Source organism: Protopterus annectens, chromosome 2.part2 (assembly GCF_019279795.1).
Source record: "Protopterus annectens isolate FY-2018-M chromosome 2.part2, PAN1.0, whole genome shotgun sequence".
Classification (NCBI taxonomy): Eukaryota; Metazoa; Chordata; order Ceratodontiformes; family Protopteridae; genus Protopterus; species Protopterus annectens.
The window spans coordinates 575,822,679-575,848,556 of NC_056730.1; the positions used below are offsets into that span (position 1 = coordinate 575,822,679).

Consider the following 25,878-nt stretch of genomic DNA (forward strand, 5'->3'; position numbering starts at 1 on the left):
AAGATTGAGGTTTTGGAAATTTAACTGAAGCCCAAGACTATGCAAATAATGAGGTCTTTGGGAAGAATGTGAGGGTCTAACTGGCATAACTTTCTGCAGTATGCATTGACCAAAGCACTAGGGTTGATGTCACATGACTACAGACCCAAAATTCTTTGGGTCTAAGGAGCTAACCTTTGTCTTTATGTTTTGTTTGTGAATAGACCCAGAGCTGTATGGAAGTCACTGCAGTAGCAAGAATGTTCTGTTACTCTTTCTGCATTTGCAGTGTATGAAAAAAACTTTGGAGAAAGACTTCTGTTAAGCCAAATGCTTTTGTTTAGTTGAGATTGCAAGTACTAGGCAGTTTTACATCACAGTGACACTGGCTTGTATGCATATTATTTATGCATCCAAAATGTGTCACTTGAGTGACCTGCAGAATGACAATAAAAGTGTTATAAAGCACAGTTACAACTTTGTTCCTGGCCACTGTGCTGCAGCAGAGGGGCTTTAATATGATTATATTTATTTTCACTTTGAATTGTGCATATTCTATGTTTGACTACCATTGGTGCTAGTTCACAGCCATTTCTAGTTATTTGCAGAGTGGGGTATGCTGAGTCCCTAACTGTGGTGGGTCCGTGTTTTTTGCATTTTTGGCAGTATTCAGAAAGGTTACCTTTGAAGAGTTAATAATGCTGTGGTGTTTGCTCCAGTAGGGTTATGCAGCTTATTGGTCTAGCAGGACTAACTCGATCAATAAATTGTAAATAAATAAATGCACAAGAGCCTCATGGAGCCCAGCTTCACTCAGACTCCTTGTGCAACTAGAACATCTGCTCTAGTGTTCCCCCTATTAACCCATGCAACACTGTTGAACAGGCACATACAGACACACACTCATATGCACAAAGTTATACTAATATAGTCCCACTGATACACCTACACACACACACACCCACACAAACATATGCATGCACACACACACACACACACACACACACACACACACACACACACACACACACACACACACACAAACATATGCATGCACACACACAAACACAAACATATGCATACACAGACACACACACACACACACACACACACACACACACACACATACACATAATCAAACACACACATGCATAAATGCACAAACACAGACAAACCCACACAAAGATATAGCAATACAGTCCCACTGATACACCTACACACACACACACACACACACACACACACACACACACACACATACATATGCACACACTCACACATGCACACACACACACACACACACACACACACACACACACACACACACACACACACACACACACACACACACACATGGCCTGCCACTACAGCTCTAACTGGCCTGCTCTTTCCACAGAAAGTAATGGGTGAATGCTAGAAAACAGCACATTCAGTCCCGCTTCTGCACTTTGAAAAGTTCTCTCTGCCTCATTATTTCAGTCCCAGAGTAAAGCTTCGAGGAAGAGCACATGACTAATTTACATTAGCCACATCCCAGAATGTCACAGTTGCACACAACAGTATTCAGTTGTACCACGACTAGCCTTTGGCTTCATATTACTGTTTTCTACAGGGGTCTTTGAATCGGGCACCTATAGCGCACTGCTAAAAACAGTATAAATTAAATATATTAATGACGGCTATTTTCTGCTCTTCAGAATTTCACAGCTTATAGCATTTCATGTAAATCCTCTCCATTAGAGTTTAGTACTTGCCGGACTATTTTTTTTTTACCTTTACTTATGTATTAAGTACTTATAAAACCTAATGACTTATTTACGTGAAGTCTTTTGTTTTCATAGTTTATAGTTTCAGAGGTATTTACTAGGCTATTGATCTATAAGGATCTTAAGAAGCCTAGCTTTACATTCATATGGTAGTTTTTTTATCCCTTAAATTGTGTGTATGAATAGCCCAGGGGTGGGCAGAAGAACAATATGCTGAGACATTTGCTTATTGTCCCTTTCTGTAAGGGACATGGGTGCTAAATTGGGGGGGGGGGGGGTTTACAGTTTCCAATCTAGTCATCCAAGCTACATTTGAATACAGTAAGATAAGTACTTTGCTTTTTTGCTTTATGTGGAGTGGAAGATGGTGCCTTAGGAGCGGTATTCTCTGTGATACATACCTGTTTATGTTGCAAGAGAGATTGAGCTCCCTTGAGCAGATGTTCACTAACACTGGGCTTGTGTTTGTGTAATATGTCTGCAGGATAAGGTGTTTTGAGGCTCTGTATGTGAGGCAGAGGTTGCTTTTAGTAGTCAGTGTAATACTAAGAAGGGAGACGACATTTTGAGATGGTCTGTATCGTTTTTATTCTTCAGGTCCTTTTGATTTTTTCTTTGTAGTAAGAAGGCATTGTGGTCACTCCACTTGTGACAAGTGTTTGAACAGGTATATACCAAAAAGGGCATAATCTAAAGCAAAGGAATGAAACTTCCTAAAATCTTTACAGCTTCCTACATATTTTGCAAGTGCATTCTTGTATTTTTAATTGCCAAACTATGTTTGTAAATTCTCTTGTAGAACTTCCTGATTTACCTATGTAAAAACAAACACAACATTTACATTGGGCAAGATAAACCACTCCTTTTGAGTCACAAGTGAATCTGTTTTTGGCCCAAATTTGTGAATAACATTTTTTAACAATAACACTTGACCTTACTGTCATTGTCTTGAAATATAATATAAAATATTACTTTAAAAAAAAGAAATATATATTTTTTTCTGTCACATGAGTGCTTTCTTTGACTTGTAAATCTGTCAGTTATATGCTTGTTTGGTTGTTATAATACAAGTGTGTGTGTGTGTGTGTGTGTGTGTGTGTGTGTGTGTGTGTGTGTGTGTGTATCTATATCCATATATCTATATCTATATATAGAAATATATATATATATATATATATATATATATATATATATATATATATATATATATATATATATATATGTATGATTATGTGTGTATGTGTATATATATATATATATATATATATATATATATATATATATATATATATGATTCTGTTATCAATAGTCAACAAAAACTATTGCTGACACACAAAATATCATCCACACTTTACCAAAAGCAGATTAGCACATTTACTAAGATGCGTATTAAAAAAAAAATTCTTCCTTTGCTTTTGCACTGGGGCATGCCAAACCCCTTTACACCCCCACTGTGTGGGGAACTCTACCCTCCTCGCATTCCAACTACTTATACATATCTACTCAAAAAAGTCACACAGCAGTGGGAAAAAGTAAAAACTCATTAAGCCGCACTGCCACATGTTCTCACATTAAGTCAAAGTTCAGCAAAGTTTGAATTAGCAAAAAGAGTCAGCAGATTCACAGGCCAACAGAAAAAAATTTGACAAAAATAAGCAGAAGTCATATTATTTATATATATATCTATATATCTATATATATATATATATATATATATATATATATATATATATATATATATATATAAATATATATATATATATATATATACATACAAACACATACATATACATAGAGAGCTTTTGTGGTGAGAATCCTCCAACTCCTACCCCATCACTCCCAAAATGGAAGACCTGGTGTCAATTGTTTACTCCACAAGTTTGAAACGCTGTATCCAAAGTCCAAAAAACACGACACAAACATTGAGCAGAACAAAAAACCTTTATAACAGCAAAGCTTTCAGGTTACACACCCTTTCTCAATACTAATACAAGGTTCAGTAAAATACATCAATTTAAATATTATTAATAAGTATTTTACTGAACCTTGTATTAGTATTGAGAAAGGGTGTGTAACCCGAAAGCTTTGCTGTTATAAAGGTTTTTTCTTCTGCTCAACGTTTGTGTCATGTTTTTTGGTCAATTGTTTACTCCCTTCCTTCTCTGGCAGTTCCTCCATTGCTCAGGCTACAGTATAAACCCAGACTGACTTGGGATAGTGGGGTCTAATGTCACTGTGCTGCAGGACCAGTTTTCTGAATTACCTTTTTCCCCCAGGATTGTTTCATGAAAACATCTGCTCTGTCCTCTTTATTTCCTCCTGTATACATATGGTTGGCCTGTCTTTATTGGGTAATGCACGCTTATTGTGCGATTGTGAATGGGGTATATAAATGGATGTAATTTAAATGCAGTTTACCTGAAAAAGTCTTGTTATTATACAGGATGAAAGCCCTTATGTTGATGGTTTTAAGATTGGTTTTATGTACGATATATTATTAAAGGTTATTTGTTCATATACTGGCTACAAGTGATGTGGATTCCTTCTTGTTTTTTTTTTTTGTTTCTTAGTTTGTGCTGTACTTTTTGTTGGTGTTTTAATATATTCAGAGTAACCATTTATGGGTTTGAATTTGCATAATGTATGAATTCATTTCATTATTCATTCATTCATTTTTAATTAGCCACTATATCCATTTCAGTATCGCGGGAAAGCCAAACCCTCTCCTAGCAGGTGTAAGGTTAAGGAATCAGTGCCAGATAGAATACCAGTGTAGTGCATGCATGCATGCACGCATGCACACACACACACACACACACACACACACACACACACACACACACACACACACACACACACACGCACACACACGCACGCACACACACACCTTAAACAGTATATCTACATTTGGTTAACATTAGATTATGAGTGTCAGGTAGCTCAAAAGATGACTAGGAATAAAACAGTGCTGTGTGGTTTCTAAATGTACGCTGGCAAGGATTTCTTCTCCTCTTCATGCTTGTGAGACCTAGAAGTCAGTGTATATGTCTGGGCAATAGAACTTACAGTTTCAGTTTTCAACCTTTTGGTATTTCTGGCATCTGTGTTTGGCGATGTGGTTCCTCTGAACCTTGTCACTCAGGATTTCATAGTAGATCACACTCAAACACCTGCTGACAATTGGAAGGATCACCAATTGATATACAGTATTGTTTTTAGATGTGGGATGAAGCTGGAACATAAAATCCATGCAGATGCTAGGAGTACATGTAGAATTTTTCAGAAAATACACCATCCAGAAAACAAACTAGACAACCAAGTGCTTTGCAATAGCAGTGTTAACCGCTGTGCCATTGTGCTGCCATTGCATAATTCAGTGTACGCTAAAGACACGTGATTTAAAGTGATGAGAGCTGTGATGACATGTGCAACTGCCAGCATAGCCAGCTGGAGTTCTGTAAAGAATGATATTGCCTTTGAATATCAAACCTATTTATACAAGATCCTTATGTTACAAATGCATTAGAACTGTATGTCATGTGTATATCAAACTGGAGCTGTACAGATGTTTGTGCTGAAAATGTATTTGTGAGCTTTGCTTGTGTTGAAATGTATCAACAGTGCACCCTGTTGAAATGAAGAGAAATGTGCATCTATTATTGCAGCTGAATTAAATGTATATGTTTTAATAGAGGATACTAGCACAGCAGAGGTTAACTTTAAGAAAAACAAGGGAAATGTAATGTTAAATCATTAAAAGGCACCTCACAGTACAGAATAGGGTTGGAGACATTGGGTCTGGGGAAGAACCTTTGTCCATTAGCTCAGTGAAAAAAGGGGAGGCCCCAGGCACTGCCATAAATATTTCAATCCGTTGTGGCCATCTGTGCTAATTCCTGTCTCAGCTTCAAATGGGAATACTGTGAGAATTAGAGTCAGGTGGCCAGGTGAGGTCATTCTGCCAGCCCTCTTGGAAATTACATTTTAGATATTACAAAGCAAAATCTGTATTGAGTATGCTGTTTTGGAAGCCTGACTGGAAAGACCCTCACCCACAGCATCTTGCCTTGCGGTAGTAAGTTACTTAACTAGGAAGCAGTGATTATTTTAAATTTAGTCAAGAATATAGGGAAGCTTAGTTTAGATATTGCTTTTTTTATTTCTCTTGAGTATGTCCATCAATGTTTTTTCAATATTTCCTGTGATCTGAACTCTGTGGTTTGCTGTGAATATATATTCAGTATTTTCACGTACTTTTATTATTAAATTTATTTAAAACTTTTATTGTAGCTGGTCCTTGCAGGAAGTATCTAACCTTTAAATACTTATATTTATTTGGTGACACTGTGTGGGCCACTCCAGAAGGCCTAGCCATCTTGGTGAACTACTACCATTTGTATTAGTATTAATATTACAAAGTATAATTGGGCACCCTTTGTTAAAGGCCTTAGAGTAGCTGATTGTGAAGTGTCTGGTGGCAGTGATAACTACCTTATACTCTGGACAGAAGGGGGCCCAGCACTTACATTTGTGTCAGGCTTTCTCAAGTGCATGTGTGTGAAAAATCAAATCTCTCAGGGTGTCCGTGTCAGCTACTTGGGGCAGGGAGAAGAAGCACTAGGTTTACAGAGAGGGTGCTGAAGGACTTGGCTTGGACAGTTGGCCGAAGACCAAACCCAACAGTTGTACCAGTGGGTATTCTTATTGGAGACCTGGAGGGTGACAGATATAGAGACATCCAGACCCTGGGCTGAGTGTGTTCTCTGTGTCCACTTAAGGGAAATTATACTTGATGTAGAGTAGTCTGCTTCTGGAAATGCTGAATGTATCCATTTGTATTCCAAGTGCACATCTCTCTCCAGTGGTGAGGATTCAGGTTCCTTGATTACTGACACAGCATGGGAACGACACATTGGTGACCATCACATATTGGTGGCAATGGTGGGCATCTCATTTATTAGTTGGCAGTGGAGAGATCATCACATGCTCACATATTGTTGAGCACTGGTGTGGATATTGAATTCCTGTAGCCAGTAAGCAGTGGTCAGTAAAGAAGGTGTTTGTACTCTCAAGCAGCCACATGGCAGACATTCAGAGTTTCATATCACAATAGTTTTATTTATTTACTTTTTGTTAGCTTAGTTAGTCAGGGAAAGCAGGCAAGGATGTCAGCAGAGGAGTATGACAAGCTGACAAGGAACTAGATGGCTGAGATGTGCCAAGCCAAAGGATTGGGGCATGCCAACCTGACTATAGGGGAAATGATTGCAGCCTTAATCACAGCTGTATCACAGACCAGCAATCAAGAAGACAATCAGACTGGCATTGGGGATGTACAACTCTCAGAAATAGGACAGTTCAACTTTTCCTCAGAGGGCATAAAAATCCTTGAGTTAAAGAGGGTTGAACTGGAGGCCAAACTGTTGGAATTATAATCAGCAGAGCAAATGCAGCATTTGGAGGCTGAAGAAAAAGAGAGACTGAGACATCTGGAATCCAGAGAAAATGAGAGGCAGAGGTAACTTGAAAAGGAAATGTTGACTCTTCACCAGGGTCATGGAGGTAATCGGGAAGGGAGTAACCATACCCCAGAAGTAATAAAGGTCAGTAAACCTCTTCTCCTATACCAAAAAGGTGGTAATTTTAATAGTTTTATTCATATGTTTGAAAGAGTATACAAACAGTATAATGTTTACTGAGGGCACGGGGGACAGATCCTCATCCCCTTACTCCATGGTAAAGCTGTAACTGTTGTTTCTAAATTGTCTGATACTGATTGTTTAGATTATGAAAAAATGAAGCACTCTTCATAGGTTCATAGGTTCATAGGTTCATAGGTTCACAGGTTCATAGGTTCATAGGTTCATAGGTTCATAGGTGTGTACTAGGCTAATGGCCCTGGAGCCTTTACAAGCCTAGCCCATAGAAGTAGCCCAACGTTAGTTCCCAGTGCCTCTATCAAGTAGAGCCACTGGAGTGATCCCCGGGGTGAACTTTCTATTTTCCATCCACTCATCAAGATTTCTCTTGAAGAGGGCCAGTTAGGTGCTCTGCTTGACATGTATGGGAAGTCTATTCCAGAGCATGGGCAGTCTCTGGGTTATGAACCTGTCCATCCAGCATGTTCTGTTTACTGGGGTAATGAGGTTGAGGTCTCTGGAGCATGTGGTGTGGAAGGATTGGGATTTCTATACATGTAGCATTTGTAACAGAGCTGAGTCAGACATGGCTTTGTAAGTCAAGCAGAGATTGCCCCTTAGTAAATGATATGAGACAGAGAATAGCTGGAGTTTTTTGAGTCTGTCCATGTAGGACATGTGTTTAAGGCCTAGGATCATCTTTGTGACATACTTTTATGGCCTTTCCAGCTATTGCATGTGTCTAGTGAGGTACATGCCAAATGGAGCATTATATTTGATGATTGGCCTAATGAGGAAAGAGTAGAGAGAGATGATGGCCTCTTTCTTCTGGATGAAAAACCCTTAGTAATGAGATGTGCCACATAGAAGGACTTTCTGACCACAGTGGCAATGTGGTGGTCGAAGGAGAGGTTGCTGTCAACCTGTGTCCCCATATCTCTTATACCGCCTTCAGTGTTCAGTGGGCTTCCATCAATGTTTATTTTATTTTATTTATTTTATTTTACATTTGTTGACCGGGAGAGTCCAACTGGATACATGTCCATTTTCAGTGGAGGCCTGGGGAGAAAAGCTCCACAGACTAAGAACAAACACGTATAAGATTTCTACACAGCAAGCAAGTATTCATAGAGAAACACATGATTTAACAAGATACCATAGTTCTAAAGTTACAAAGTACAATATTCATTGGCAGTCGCAAGTTTTAACAAAATTCTGTACTTTATAAGTTAGAGTAAAGTAGTATTTAGAATGTACTGGTTTCCAGTAATAACACTGATTGAGACAAATGTAAGTAAGAGGGGATTGGGGAGAGGATGTTAGGGTTAGTTTTGTGAGAAGTGGTTGGGTTTGAAGCTGGAATGTGTATAATTGTGGACTGTTAGTGTGGGTGTTCGCAGGTAAGGCACTATACGGAGGAGTCACGATTCTTCTTCAAGGGATAGAAGTGAAAGGGAGCACGAGTGTGGGTCAGAGGGTGTGTGTGATATGGGTCAATCTGGTGGGTAGCAAGGGCATAGCCATGTGAGTTTTAGGTGTTCTTTTAGTAATTTTTTGAATGTAACCATTGAGTTGGCTGAGGTAATAGCAGAAGGTAATGACTTCCAAATTTTACTGATGTAGTTAGGGAAGAGGGAGTCACCTGCTATGTTATTGCTTTTGGTCACTTTGATTAGTCTTTTATCACTAGAGTGAAGTTGTCTGCTATTAGTTTGTAGTTTAAGTAGATTAGATAGTGCTGTTTTTTTTCAGGAAGTAGCAGGAGTTTATGGGCAATAGAAAGCTGATGGAATGAGAGGAGATTTGGGATTTCAAGCCAATTAAGTTGATTTAGTGAATAACAGTGGTGGGCACGGTAGGGAGCACCAGTAGCAAATATGACAATTTGATTGTAGCATGTTAAGCTTGGCCATTTCAGTGTTGGATAGGTAGGTGAAGATGGGAGAGGTGTGGAATAGTGTGGAGAGGAGGTGGGTTTGAGCTATGGTTAATCTAGCAGGTTGGGTTAGAAATGGTTTGTTTTTATAAAGACTGCCCAGTTTTTTGTGAATGTTTTTAATAGTTTGGTTTATATGTAGATCACATTTGATGTTGTTGTCAGTGGTCACTTCTAGTAGTTTAGTATGAGTGTCTGGAGAGATGATAGTCCCATCTCTGGACACAATATTGAACGTGTTAGGCATCGAGGTGGATTTGTTTGGTTTAAATAGCAACAGTTTGGTATTTTTGGGATTAAGTAATAGGTTTTTGTTAAGAAACTAGATTTCTGTAATTTGAAAGGCTTTTTGGGTAATGGAAAGGAGTTTGTGTGGGTCGTTGTCTAAGCAGATTAATGTCGAGTCGTCAGCATATTGTATAACAGTTGCATCTTGGCAGATGCTGTGGAGATCATTAATGAAGATGGAGAATAGAAGGCATCCCAGAATGGACCCTTGTGGTACTCCTGTGGTAATAGGCAGCAGCGAGGATAGGTTGCTGTCCCAATGAACTGCTTGTCGTCTACCATGTAGATAGTTTTGGAACCAGGCTAGTGCATGATCACTAAGGCCAAGATTAGTAAGAGAGTGGAGTAGTTTGGGATGATTGACCATATCGAAGTTTTTTGACAGGTCCAAACCTAGGTACCTGTTTTGGTTCATGAGGTTTGTAAAGGAAATGTGGTAATTAGTGGGAACTGAGTTTTTCCCAAACGGAATGACGACGCATTTTTTTATTGTTTTTTACAATGTTTTAAGTTAACATCTGAAGCTTACAAACAAAAGTTTCGTGAGCATAGACACAAGGCAGATGAAAGTGTATGTGATTATATTGCTGAACTAAGCATTTATTTTCATAGGTGGGTGAGTGGGTGTCAGGTCACCACTTTTCAAGGGCTGGCAGACCTTTTGGTGAGGGAACAAGCCCTTAGCACTTTGCTTGACTTGAGAATCTGGTTGGCAGACAGGGAATGCAACTCTGCAGATGAGTTGGGGAAAAAATGGAGACCTGTACCCAGCAAGCAGGGCATAACTGCACAGGAAAGGGATACACAGTGCTGCACATGGGTATAAGAGAACCCATGGTGAGCAACCTAAACCACCCCAACAGAGTCTGCCAGTAACAGGGGAAGCCACTAGTTCAGCTACGTGGCCAGGATCAAGGGTTAAATATTTTAAATGGAACCAGTGGAGCCATGTAGCATATATATGTCCACAGAGGCAATCTGGGGGAACAAATGATGGGGAACCAGCAAATGGGGATAACAGAATGCCAGTGGTAAGTTGTCCAGAGACAACAGGGGTACCAAACTACCAGCAGAGTTTATATCCGATCTTGGTAGATGGAAAACGGGCCACTGCCAAGAGAGACATAGTCTCTAATATAATCATTGTGAAGTCTGCAGTGGTTAATGAGAAGCAGTGCTTGCTTGGGCAGTCAACTCCAGTCAGAGTTTTATGAGGGATCCCATTCCAAATGCCATTGGCCAGGGTTCACCTTGACTGGGAGGGTGGAAAAGGAAGCAAGCAAGTAGGTGTGTTTGAGGATATCCCTGCAGATGTCTTAATAGGGAATGGTTTTGATATTGCAGTGCCTTGTGTGCATGCAGTGACATGCAGTCAGGCTTGGAGACAGGCATATCAGTCTGGTAGCCTGGGGAGACCCAGACAGACCACACACCTGAAGCCAGAACTGGTGATGTGGCTACTGCAGGGAGGTAGCTACCCTGTAGCTGTGAGACTGAAGGTGAGCCGCAGCTTCTGGTGGGTACTGATGTTCCCTTGGGCAGAGTGACTGCAAGGGCAGAGGTGAGTAGTAGTACCCAGGCTGACAGTGAGGCACCACTGTCAGGGGATATCAGACTTCATGGGGAGAGCTGGAAAGAGTTACAATGACAGAGTTGAGACAGGCTCAGCTCTCAGACCCTGCATGACAAGGCTTTAGGGAGGTAGCTAGGGAGGCACCTAATTCTGATGGAAAAGGGGATTCTGTATACTGGAACAAAAGGTTATTGTATAGAGAGTGGACCCCTGAGGGAGAGCTAGAAGGTGAGGCAATACAGCAGTTGGTAGTGCCCAGAGCCTACCATCTGGCATGTCTAGCCATAACCCATGACATTCCCTTTGCAGGTCATATGGGTATAAAGCATACCAAGAGATGTATTATGCAGAACTTTTATTGGCCTGGGATTGATAGGGATGTTAACAGGGTACTGCAGGACCTATGAGCAGTGCCATAAAGTAGGCAAGAAAGGAGACAAGGTCAGAGCTTCTTTGGTGCCTTTGCCTGTGATAGAGGAGCCATTTCAGAGGGTAGCTATGGATATTGTGGGGCCTCTGAGTACCCCAATTTCCACAAGGAAGAAGTATATCCTAGTGGTAATAGATTATGCTACTAGATATCCTGAGGCAGTGGCTCTGTTCTCCATCAAGGCAGAGAAGGTGGCAAATGCTTTGCTAGAGATTTTCAGCAAGGTAGGTTTCCCAAAAGAAATACTGACTGACAGAGGTGCCAATTTCATCCAGACATGCTGGCTTGTTTGTGGGAGCGCTGTGGGGTGAAGCACCTAAAGACAACCCCCTACCACCTCCAGACGAATGGTCTTGTGGAGAGGTTAAATTCTATGCTAAAGAACAAGCTATGGGGATTTGCAGACCAGTTTCAGAGGGAGTGGGACAAATATTTTCCCCATCTATTGTTCGCTTACAGAGAGGTGCCCCAGGAATCCACAGGCTTTTCACCCTATGAGTTGCTATATGGGCATAGGGTGAGGTAGCCTTTAGATATGATTTGTGATAAGGGGAGGGTGAATCCCACAAGGAGTCTGTTTGGGCATATGTCCTAAACCTCAGAACAAGGTTTAGGGAGATCATGGGCTTTTCCCAGGAAGGCCTGGCAGGAGCCCAACATCAGAAAAAGGTCTGGTATGACATAAATGCTTGAGCCATAGAGTGTGCTGTGGGGCAGCATGTGATGGTTATCATTCCTGTCAGACACAGTAAACTGCCTGCAGCTTGGAAGGGACCCTTTAAGGTGGTAAGGAAGGTCAGTGATGTTAACTACATGGTAGAACTGCTAGGCAGGTGACAGGGGCACAAATTGTACCATGTTAACATGATGAAGCCTTACCATGATAGAGTGGCCCTTGTGCAGAGTATTTACAGAGGATGGCAGGAGGAGTCTGTGGGGGATCTAGTGACTGAACTCCTCAGTGAGGCTCAGACTGACACCTCAGTGGAAGGGTAGCAATGCACCAGCAGCTACCCCCCTACTCAAGTTCGAGAAATCAGAGCAGTGTTTCAAGAGTTTGGGGACAAATAAAATAAATAAAAAATAAATAAATAAAATGTTCACTGGGAAACCAGGGTGAACCCTCCTGGTGCAGCACCATTTGGATACAGGACCCCAAAGATATTTAAAGCCAGCCCTTTACAAGGTGCTTGAGTGAGTCAGACAGATTATGAGGGAGGAGCTACAGGAGATGTTGGAACTGGGAGTAATCCAGGAGTCCAGCAGTCCCTGGGCCTCCCCACTGGTGCTGGTACCAAAGAAGGATGGCAGGACCAGGTCCTGTGTGGACTACATGAAACTAAATATTCACACAGAGTCAGATGCCTACCCCATGCCTAGGACAGATGAAGCCCTAGAGTGGCTGGGTGGGGCTAAGTATCTGATCACTACTGATCTTACCCAGAGCTACTGGCAGGTGCCCTTGACTCCCAGTGCTAGAGTGAGGTCAGCCTTTGTGACTCCTTTCGGCTTATATGAGTTCACGGAGATGCCCTTTGGAATTAAAAATGCCCCAGCAACTTTTCAGAGGCTGGTAGATCATATCCTAGCAGGAGCAGGAGATTATGCCCTTACTTACCTGGATGATATTGCCATCTACAGCCATTCCTTGCAAGAGCACCTTCAGCATGCCAGGGAGGTGCTGGGCAGCCTGCAGAGGTAAGGTTGACCATTAAGCCCAGTAAGTGTCAGTTGGGTATGACAGAAGTCTCCTACCTGGGACATAGAATGGGGAGTGGTAAGATCAGGCCAGAACCTGTTAAAGTAGAAGCCATTCAGGCATAGCCTGTTCCTGTTAGCAAAATGCTGTTGAGGCATTCTTAGGAACAGTGGGGTAGTATAGAAAGTTTGTCCTCAATTATAGTACCATAGCTGCTTGCCTCACAGTCCTGACAAGGAAAAACAGGCCAGATACGGTAGTGTGGACCCCAGCATGTGTGCAGGCATTCCAGAAGCTTAAAGGAGCTTTGGGAGGACCCCCTGTGTTAGCCAGTCCAGATTACAGCAAAGGATTTGTTGTGCAGGCAGATGCTTCAAACCATGGGGTTGGAGCTGTTCTTAGTCAGATTTCTTCAGAGAGAGAAGAGCACCCAGTGGTTTATCTCAGCCCAACCCAGGGAGGAATGCTATGCAGCTATAGAAAAGGGATGTCTAGATGTATGAGCACTGCAGAAACTTCTGCAAGGAAAGAAATTCACTGCAGTTACAGACCACAGTCACTTAACATGGCTACACAGTGCCAGCAGGCAAAATACCAAGTTATTAAGGTGGAGCTTAGGATTGCAGGCATATGACTTGACAGTACAACACTGTTGTGGGGTCAGCAATGCCAATACAGATAGGATCTCAAGACAGGGAATGGGGAAAAATATTCCCAGATAGGCTTATTTCTCTCAAGCCATATTTCTCAAGAGCCACTTGAAAAACTAGCTTGAGTCTTCAAGGGGGGTGGGATGACATGGGCAAGTGCCAGCATAGCCAGCTGGAGTTTTGTAAAGAATGATATGTCCTTTGAATATCAAACTGATTTATACAAGAGCCTTATGTTACAAATGAATTAGAACTGTATGTCATTTTTATACCGAACTGAGGTTGTACAGATGCTTGTGCTGAAAATTTATTTGTGAGCTTTACTTGTGTTGAAATGTATCAACAATGCACCCTACTGAAATGAAGAGAATGTACATGTATTATTGCAGCTGAATTAAATGTATGTGTTTTAGTAGAGGATACTGGCACAGCAGAGATTAACTTTAAGAAAAACAAGGGAAATGTAAATGAGCTAACTCATTAAAAGGCACGCCACAGTGCTGAATAGGACCGGATATGTTGGGTATGGGGAAGAGCCTTTGTCCCTTAGCTCAGTGAAAAGAGGGGAGGCCCCAGGCACTGCCATAAACATTTCAATGGGTTGTGGCCATCTGTGCTAATTCCTGTTTCAGCTTCAAAGGGGGAATACTGTGAAAACCTAGAGTCAGGTGACCAGATGAGGTAATTCTGCCAGCCCTCTTGGAAATTATATTTTAGGTATTACAAAGAGAAATCTCAGAGTATTGAGTATTTTGTTTTGGAAGCCTGACTGGAAAGACCCTCATCCACAGCATCTTGCCTTGCGGTAGTAAGTAACTTAACTAGCGAACAGTGACTATTTCAGATTTAGTCAGGAATATAGTCAAGCTTAGTTTAGAAGATATTGTTTTTTTTTCTTTATTTGTATGAGTCTGTCCATCAATGTTATTTTCAATATTTCCTGTGATCTGAACTCTGTGGTTTACTGTGAATATATATTCAATATGTTCATATACTTTTATTATTTATTATTAAATATATTTAAAACTTTTATTGTGGCTGGTCCTTGTAGGAAGTATCTATCCTTTGATAGTACTTATATTTATTTGATGACACTGTGTGGGCCACTCCAGAAGGCCTAGCCATCTGAACTACTACAATTTGTATTAGTATTAATATTGCACAGTATAATTGGACACCCTTTGTTAAGGGCCTTAGAGTAGCTGAATGTGAAGTGTCTGGTGCAAGTGATAACTACTTTATACTCTGGGCAGAATGGGGTGCAGCAGGTATATATGTGCCAGCCTTTCCCAGGTGTGTGTGTGTAAAAAAAATCAAATCTCTCATGGTGTGTATGTCAGCTACTTGAGGCAGTGACATGAAGCACTGGGTTTACAGAGAGGATGTTGGAGGACTTGGTTTGGACACTCGGCTGAGAACCTGACCCTATAGCTGGACCAGTGGGGAGTCTTATTGGGGTCCTGGAGGGTGACAGATATACAGACATCCAGATTACAGGCTGAGTGTGTTCCCTGTGTGCTCTTAAGGAAAATTGCACTTGATGCAAAGTGGTCTGCATCTGGAAATACTGAGTGTGTCCATTTATATTCCAAGTGCATGTCCCTCTCCAGTGTCAGTGATGAGGACTCAGGCTCCTTGATTACTGGCCCAGCATGGGGAAGATACATATTGCTGGCCATCACATATTGGTAACAATTGTGAGCATCACAGGGATACTGGCCACACTCAGTCTGCTATGCGTGAATGCATTTTAAGAAATTCACCTTGATAATAAAGCTTGAAAGGTGAAGTTGCTGAAATCCATGTCAAGACTATACAATAAACTCTGGTTATGGTTACTTTTTTAATATGTGGGGTTTTGCAAAAATCCATTATGATTTTTTTTTCCAGAGAGCATTGCAAATGGTCTTGCTGGATTTTTTAGCACTTTGAATACTAATGGTTATATTGATCACCTTGTGTCCACTGTTTAGGCTCTTTATTGAGAGGTGCTTATGCAAACAAGTAAAATTGATGACAGATGTGACTTAAAATAATTATTATATTATTTACGTATTTTCCAAGCATACTTACAGTGCTGTGTGTACTACATCATTTTAAATATTTTTATTCAGGATTTTTTAAGACATTTTTATTAATTTAACATATTTATTGTATATACACAGGAAGAAATTCAACATCACATTCTGTATACAGTGATAGGAATACATTGAATCATCAAGATAATCTTATACAATTAACACATTAAGAGTCTTAGTATTTCAAAAGCAACATTTCAAGGTTATCCCAACCACTAAAAGTCTTTGTATGATTTGTAGGTCTTATTCTGATCACTTCTTTTTCAGTTTTACATAGTATTGCTGTTAAATTGTAAACATTTTTGAATGTAGGAACTGAGTTTGATTTCCAGTTTTTTTGTAATAACTTTTCTAGCAACTGCCAAGGGAGATCAAAACATTTTTTTTTTGCTCTTTGGCTTTTACAGATACAGGAAGTGGAACATTGATTAATATTACTGATCTAGCTAAAGAAGAATTATCAGACCATAGCCCTTAAAAAACATACTAATCTTTAACATATGTATCCAATCAGCTTTTACATCTTTACTACATCTCCAACAATCTGAAGAAGTCATTTTACTAAACTTAGAGATTTTATAAGGAGCAACAAACTTTTTTTGTATATATATTTCCTCAAAAAAACTTTCCAGTATAAACTTGAAGAAGTTTGACTAACTGATTTAAGTAACAAACTTTTACTCTTACCATCTATTGAGTCACTCAATCCACTACTATCAAAAAAGTTCGAGAATTTTGCATCAACATTATTATTATTTATAATTAACATAACTTGGACAAGCTTCATTTATAGGTCAATCTACCTTCAATAATATCATTCATATATTCTTGTAATGTGGGAATAGTGTTCTGTTCTTCTTCACTCATATTATCCACAAATTTAATTTATTTTTTTACTGATGGGTAATATTAACTGGTTAGCAGATTCATCCAACTTATAGTCTTTCATTAAATATTCTGGGGACTTAGCCTTTCCTTTTTCAAAACAATCAGACCATAATACTAATCTATTCCTTTTTTAGTAAATTCATTTTAGCATTGTTCTGAGTTTCCTTAAATCTAGAGGTATGTGCAATGGGAAAGCACAAACATTTCCATTTTTATATTAATGGAGTTTAAAAACATATTTCTTAACTGTTTTAAGAGTTAATTTCATATATACAGAATCTAAAGATTGCAATTCTAAGGATTTAATAAACTTATAAGAATTTAGTATAATCTGCTCCTGGATGGTTTTCCGTTGAGTAGTGTAAGTTGAGTCTATCTAGAGTATAATAGAGTTAAAACCTGCAGCAATAGTATAAGATTCTACATCTGGGAAGCTAATGCCACCATTCTTAATTTTATATTATTTCTATAAGCAATTCTTGAATTTTTAGGATGCCAAAAGAATGAAGTTAACATTTTTTTTCTATTTTATTTAAATGTTTTTTGGTAGGTATTAAAGCTATTGAATGCAATATCTTGGGTATATAATCATTCAATAATTATTAACCTATCTTCAAAAGTGAAAAAAAAACATTCCATTTTTTTCAAAATGATTATTAATAATCTTACTCACACCTTGATATATTTTTGTTCCTTAATGTTTTAATTATTTTCCTTAACAATATTTGTCTTTAAACATACTATCTAATAACTGATTTAACACTAAAGTTTCAATTTTATTATTATTTAATTTCAGCAGCAATACTTCTTGAAACTTTTCACTTCCCTCATCTAGTTCTTTGATTGAAAAATTTAAATGCCCTATAGTTAGTAAAATGTCATGTGTAAAAAGCTGTATTTTACATTGGAAATCGCTGTTAATTGAAAATCCATCAGTTTTTTCATTACTTCTTATACTATTAGCTAAGGGTTTGATAACTAATGGAAATAGTAGAGGGAACAAGGGATATCCTTGCTTTGTGCCTTTGTTTAAAGTGAATCCTTGAGAAATTTAAGATCCAATTTTAACATATGCTTTGGAGTCTCTATACAGGTTTTTCAGTATTCCAATAAACTATTTTGGAAATGCAAATGCTTCTAAAGTTTTAAACAAGTAGTTCTAATCTACAGCATCAAAAGCTCTCTTGATAGCTATGCTAATTAGGGTCAATTTCTTGTTAATTCTTTTTGCTAAATCTTAGATAGTTACTACCCTTTTCATATTATTGTATGTTAATCTATTGGCTATAAATCCTGTTTGATTTATATTAATTAATTTATCTACTATATCACGTAATCTTGTATTGTAAATGGAAGTAAATATTCCATAGTTTACATTTAATAAAGAAAGAGGTCTATATGAGAAAATTAACTTAATTCCTTTCCTTTTTAAGTCAAGGTATGATTACAGAAAATTTCCATGAGGGGGGAATTATTCTGTCACGTTGAATTATCCTGAAAACATCACTCAGTAATTCTAAAATGTTTAACAGAAGCAGGCTATACAATTTTATACTTCTGGAGCTTTGCCATTTACTTTTTGTTTAAAAGCTTCTTTAACTTCTGTCAGGGTAATAGGTTTATTCAACAGAGATATTTGTTGTTCAATAGGTTTATTAGTGACATTTCTCTTTAAATAATTGTCTTTTTTTTAATAATCAGGATCATTATTTTTATCGTTATTAAGATCATCATAGAATTTTTTAAAATATTAACAATGTCTTCTATGTCTAAAGTCAGCTTATTAGTGATTTGTGTATTTTTCCTTAGCATCTTATTTCTATTAGCTAATCTATGAAGATTTTTCAAAGTCATTCCATAACTATGCAATTATATTTTTTCTAAAGCCATCGCCACTTTGTGCATTAAAACTCTTTGATATTTTTTCAATTAAATTTGTAATGACTTCAGTATTATCTAATGTTGTTGTTTGTTGTTCAAGCCTCGCTTTGTGTATTTCATCTTGTATTTCTATCAACTCTTTATCCCACTCTTTCATTTTATTACTAGCTTGTCTTTCCAGTCTATCTTTTGTATGCATTTTTAAGGAGTCCCATAGTATGACTTTACTAACCTGACCATTACCATTCAAAGAGAAAAAAATTCTTGATTTGTTTTTTAAGGTAACTCTTAAACTCTTTTAATTTCATCATATATACTGGGATTCTATAAATAATCTGACATTTCATTATATCCATTACTTATTAATACTTAGTGCATTGCGATCAGATAAAGGACAAAGAACAGTTTTAAAATAATTAATTTTATTAAGTAAATCTATAAAGGCATAAATCCTATCAGTTCTAGTTTGCATTCCATGCACATAAGAATAATGAGTGAAAAACAATGACTTATCTTCTGCTTTTACTAGTAAATCACCTAAATTATTATTACTAATCCATCTATTTATTGCTTTAGCTGATGGCAGCATTTTAGCTTTCTTCTGTTCACTTGTATCTTCTATATTATTTATGTAGTTAAAATCCTTTGCTAAAATTAAACTACCCTCTCAATCACTTTGTCATAAGTTTAAGTGATCTTTAGCCTCTCTTGCACCTATTCCAGGGATCCAGTAAAGATTAGCTAGTGTATAGAGTTTGCCATTATATATAATTATTATAAGTGCATACATTCCTTTGGGATCATTAATGGATTTCATAACCTTAGGGATTACAGTAGATGTTCTCCAAAGTATAGCAGTTCTGCTCCTCTTTTTGTTAGAAGAAGCAAATGATAATATTTCCTAACCTAAGTTATTTACATATTCTATATCTTTACCTACCAAGTGAGTCTTTTGCAAGAATATAATGTCTCCTCTATTTAATTTTAGATATCTCATTAATTATTTCCTTTTGTTGCTATTATTACATTACTAGATAATAGGTTACAACTACCCATACTATTTAAAAATATTTATTTTAAAAGATAATATGACACATTTATCCACCATATTAATTTAATTATATATAAGATTCTAATGCATTCCTCCAACACTATCTTAACATTCCACATTTTTTTGAATTCTTCTTTTCTACAAACTAATCTACTAAAACTCATAAATAACAAAAACAAAGACAGGTCTATAACTATAACTGTATATATTGCTAATAAAACACAACCTACTATGGATACCGAAGTTCCTAGTTTGACTATAGAATAGACAAACTACTACACTATTAATCTATCCACTAACACCTAAAAATTCATTAAAAAACTAGCCAAAAGCTACTTTGACTTACAAATAATTAATATATATATATATTAATATATATGTATGTATATATATATATATATATATATATATATATATATATATATATAGGTCAAAAATAATAAGAGACTATTAATTAGTTATATATTTTGACTATTAATTAGTTATATATTTTGCCATTTTACACTACCCCCCCATTACTAGATAAAAGTTAACAATTTCCTTCTATTAAACACAAGTATTAAATAATCCAACAAATAAAGTATTATATACCTATTTATGTAATAGTAGCATGAATTACCCATTAAAATTCTTAAATTATTTGCTAATTCAACATTATTATAACTAGATCTCTAAATGAATAAGTATAACATAGTGGGACCTGAAGAGATAAAGACACCTGTAAACTTACAGGTGACAGGTACTCTTATACTAAGCTATAATACAAAAGGAAAATCAATGTTCATATATATATTTATCATGCTAAAAGACACACACATATTTTATAGTTCTAACAAAAGCTCTGAATTATTTTTTTAAAGTACAGGTGTCTATATCTCAAAATTGTGTAACTCTTAAATATTTAAACATCCTTTAGCTTATTAAACTACTTCCTAAAATATGTATATTACTGAGGTCGAAGAGAATGTCTTACTATTTCTATGCAGTCAAAAATATTTGCAGTCTATACTGTATTCAAAAGTTACAATGTATTCAATTCAAATCCCATTCACTCTTCTGGATTCAAACATATTGAAAAATCTCATTTAATTTCAATGGATGTATGATTCAGCAATAAAACATTCAAATTTCAGCTTTGACTTATGAAATTAGTTATTTCATGTAGTCTTAGTGAATCTAATAACATGCAACATGTAAAAGGCTTCAAAGTTTACATGACCAAGCTACAAATTTCAGTTTTCAGATTATTTTCAAATATTTTATATGATTTTCTATGTACATTGTATGAGATCTTGTACATTCACATTTCTGTCATATGCAGGTATATGTAATAGACATCTTTCTTTAGAGCAGTTTGTTATTTAAATATATTTTTCTGTCTTATTTTCCCACTAGTATTCTACATTATTCGTTATATCTTGTATTTCTAAAATCTCCCACCAAACAGCTATTTAATCATCAGCTTTCTATTAAAAATGATAGCATGTGTACATATTTCTTAACTTACTGATACTGTTCTTTTATTATTCATACATAGTAGATATTGCATTCCTTCTGCATATGCGTATTAGCATATGCATATTACTCATAAGATGTTTACTCTTATTAATTCTGGCATTAAAATCCATGACTTGTAACTCCTGCTTGTTTAATTTAAATGTGTGTTTTAGCCATTGTGAACTATTGCTCTGATCTAAGCTTCACATACTGACATTAGAATTTGACTACAGCATGTGAAATGACAACTCACAGCATACAGCAACTGATAATTTCTTCTGTAAGATTCTCATCCCTCTTAGTTATTTTAAGCTGTTCTAATCAGTAACAAACACCTAACTCTACTTCTTTCAATTAATATGTACAGTTAATATGCATATTTAGAGTTAGCACTGCAGCATAACTATTAACATGCACAATGTAAGCAAATTATAGGTCACAACCAATTTTTCACTTCTAAGAAAAGAAAAAAAGTGTTATTTTGAGTAGATTTCTGACATGTATATTTGAAAAAAAAGAAAGAAAAAGAAAGTTATTTTCTTTTCACAGACATCAGTGATAAACTTTGAACTAGATTTTCTTCAGAACAGCTTAAGGCAGGAAGAAGCCAGCATTCTGGCACAAATGGAACATTATTTTGTTCACAAGCTTTCTCTAAGTTTAACTTGCTTCATAAATGACCTGTGAAAGAAATGTGTTATGCAGGAACAAAGAAAAAATCACCAGCACTTTAATCCTCCTAATTAGAATATTACTTAGATCTGACATTCAGTTAACCCAGCAATGCACGTACTAAGCAAAGTGGAACAAATTAAATAAAATTCTTAACTTACATAGCCTTAAAGTTGCCATTTCTATAGCTTATAATTTAATGACATTCTCTTACAGAAAGCATTTGTTCAACATTTAGAAATACACATACATTTAGTTAAATGAAATAAATTAACCCCCCTGATTTATGAAGCTCTGCATTGCATGCAGGATTAGTCTAAGAACTATTTTCAGGAATATGGTCAACGTGCAATCCAGGAACAAGCACCCGGGATGTGCACGTGAGCTCTTAGACTAATCCTGCACGGACCGAGCTCCTGTATGCAAATTATCCTCATTTGCAGGTGAAAACCATGCAAATGAGGATAATTTGTGATCCAGGAAGCTGGCAGCTGTCTGTGCAGGATGAGTGCAGTCTGTAGAAATGTACTTGGTTAGTAACTGAGTACATTTCTGCAAACTACAAAATGGAGGCATGACAGCCCCAAATAAAGTGTGCATATGATGTGTAATCCATGCCAATGGCCATATAATTGGACCATTGGCATGGAAAACAGTATAAAAATGAAATATTTAACTTTTTTTTGGCTGATATCGGCCATTTAAGCTAAGGGCAGCGGCGCGCAAACGGGATCGGGCTAAAAATAAAAAAAAAACTAAAACAACCATTAAGAAGGAAATCATTATTTTGCCATAATAGTCAATGGCAGGCAGAATACAACATGGCCAGTGCAGACTGGTTGCTAAGGGGGAAGGCTGAGTGTGGGACATGTAACCAAGGATTAGCAGGCAATCCTATGCAAATGAGGGAATGATAGAGAATCCCAGATTCTCTGTCATTGCGAGCCTGCACCCAAAAGTGTAGGACTAGGAAAACTATGAGTGTAAGCCGTAGACATTGCTGACATCAGAAGGGGGTGTGTCAGGCATGCTGTAAGCTAATTGGAACACTGTGGCTTGTGTTTGCCCTTAGCTAAGCTAAGCTAAGGCAGGGGGAGTGTCTAGGGCTGTCCTATCTTGCACCAAGAAAATCATGGTGACACAGGTTGAAAAAGCCGGAATCTTGTAAACCATGCTTACAGTGCATACGCGTGTTTGAGCGGTGTGCACCAGGTGTAAAAAAAAAAAACAGTTAATAGCAGCTCTGTTCACATCTGAGCACTGTGTTTGCACGGCATGTCCCCAAGCTTAAACAGGAAGGCAATAGGAAGGGAAACCAGCAGTAGGAAGGTAATCAAGGAGAACTAGCTTAGCCGGCAGGTGAAATGTATCAGAATCAGCCAATTACACAGGCAGCAGCCCAGCCCAGAACACTACTATAAACTAACCAAACACCTTCCCCTCTGGTTTTTCCACATTCTACACCACCAGCGTATACAAGCGGGGAAATGTTAAACAAACCTACAAAATGAGAAGGGCTGCAGCAGGCAACATAGAACATGTGCAAGAGGCTGAGGGTGGTGAGGATGTGAATTCTGCCGAACAACCCACAGTGAGGAGACAGAGAAGAGTGTACAGACCCAGGGTAACCTACCAGGGGCTACACTAATGATGCACATGCACATGCCAGACATATAATAGAACATGTGTTTGGGATGCTCAGGTCATGGTTCCAGTGTCTGGACACATCCGGTGGAGCCTTGCAGTATTCACCAGCTACATGTACCCAAAGTGTTATGGTATGTGCCATGCTACACAATATGATCCTGCTGAAACAGCTGCAGTAGGAACAGCATGGGACAGGGCCACACAGCCCCCCACCAATGCCAAGGCCTGTACAGGCACAGAGTGACTCAGAGGAGGAACAACCTGAGCCTGCCACAGTAGGCAGAAGGAGGCATGCCCAGTATGCCCTGGCCTTAGCAAAGAGGCAATGCATAGCACATGCACTGACACAGTGGGGACCCAGGGAATGACACCTCTCCCTGACTCGCACATACAGTAAAAGGGATGCCAAACATGACACTACCTGTGCTCAACCACGTATAGGGAGTGTACTATGTGCATCCGACAGAGGCAGCCCTCCAGCACCCTCCGCAAGTCTGACACACCCTCAAGGTAAGTCAATCAACCTACTAATTGCCAAATGGAGTAGAATGTGTTGTTACCTGTAGCTATGGTATGGATGTAGCATGCAAGGGAATTGGATGGCCGAATTTTATGGCAGCAGACAGTAGACACCCATAGTGGCACCATGACATCTGTAACACATACTGGAGTCACCATAGTAGCCAGTACTACACAGGGTGACAAAACCCACTGCAGGAAATGGGGTGAGCGACATGTGTGTCCATAAGACCCACACATGCTCGTCAGCAAGGTTCACATACCCAACAACAGTCTCAGACAGCAGGACAGATATAGACAAACCCAAACAGAGCCTGTACCATGGCCCCAGAATGATGGCTATGGTTAACCTCCCCCCAGGCCTACACAGACAGACCACAGCAGAGCAGGCAGTGGGATGTTAGTTCTGAAGGGTAGGAAGTCAGGCAATAATATGTAGGGCAACCAAAGCCACGATCTGTAGTACACTGGTATGCCTCTAGTCACATGATAGTTAGCAATACAGAATGAAATGGAGTCTCTGACATACCAGTACAGTCATAGCAAATGTGTACAAGTGTCACGTCTGTCCCCCACATCCTACATAGTAATGTAATAACAGTCAGGTGTGCCCCCCCAACCCTGCGTAGAAATGTAGAAATAGTCAGGTGTGCCCCCCCATCCTACATAGTAATGTAATAACAGTCAGGTGTGCCCCCACCACTCCTGTGGTGACTTAATACTCTGGATGATCGCCTAGAAGTAGTGAAAAAAAGAAAACTGCTCCGTGATATTTCCGATTATCAACTAGGAAATATCTTTTCCTGGCTGAAAACTGAGGTAACATTCAATGGAATAAGAGGCAGAAAAGGATCTGATAAAGGAGCTAGTAAAGAAGCACAACACTCCGTGAAACAACTACCGGCAAATATACTACTGGATTCTTTAGATGTCTTCCCAGAAATTGTGACTGTGCCTTTAAAATCACCGCTGAACGATGTTCATGAACTATCAACTGGATTGGATACCAGCTCTAGAAGCAACACGTCAGCATTGGGTGACGTAGGAGCACAATCATCGCAACAAGCTGCAGGAGACACGTACGCTAGCGTGGCGAAGGAAAACGAGGCAAATCATCCAGCAGAGGTTAAACAGAAAACTTTAAGCAATTATTTCACATAACCATTTCAGTTACAGAATGCGGAACGTATAAAAGATAAGGAGAAGTTCGCGGCAACTAGATCTACATCAAGAGGCAGGGCAAAATCGAGGGACACCCGTCCGTTTGTGGACTTAAAACGTAAAAACGACAGTCCACAAAAACAACAGAAAATAGCCAGAAGGTAAAGGCAGGTATTATAAACTTGTCATCACTTGCTTTAACACCGCAGCATATTTCTTTACTAAATAAGGGATTGGGCTTTATACCCACCCACATGGAGGACATGGTGAAAGTTATAACTGATCTAAAATTGTTCATTAGATCTATAGCGCTAAAATTAATTTTTAAAAATAATGACTGTGATACTAATTTGTGTAAAAGGCGTAGTACCTTTATGCCATGTTGTCCACCTGTATTAACAGCATTTCACAACTTGTGTGAATATGACATTAGACAAGCTTATGAAAACAAAAGAAGTAATAGGTCTTTTAACATCACACATTCTGAATATATGGCAATGAATGATCTTAGAGACAATGCAGAT

The 25,878-nt window shown here is 38.2% G+C and overlaps 1 protein-coding gene across 2 annotated transcripts in view; it reads left to right on the forward strand.

The window, feature by feature from the left end:
- The window catches only part of RPS6KL1 (ribosomal protein S6 kinase like 1), a 491,164-nt gene that overhangs the window by 333,386 nt on the left and 131,900 nt on the right, over positions 1 to 25,878 (forward strand). The gene's annotated exons all lie outside the window — the stretch shown is intronic.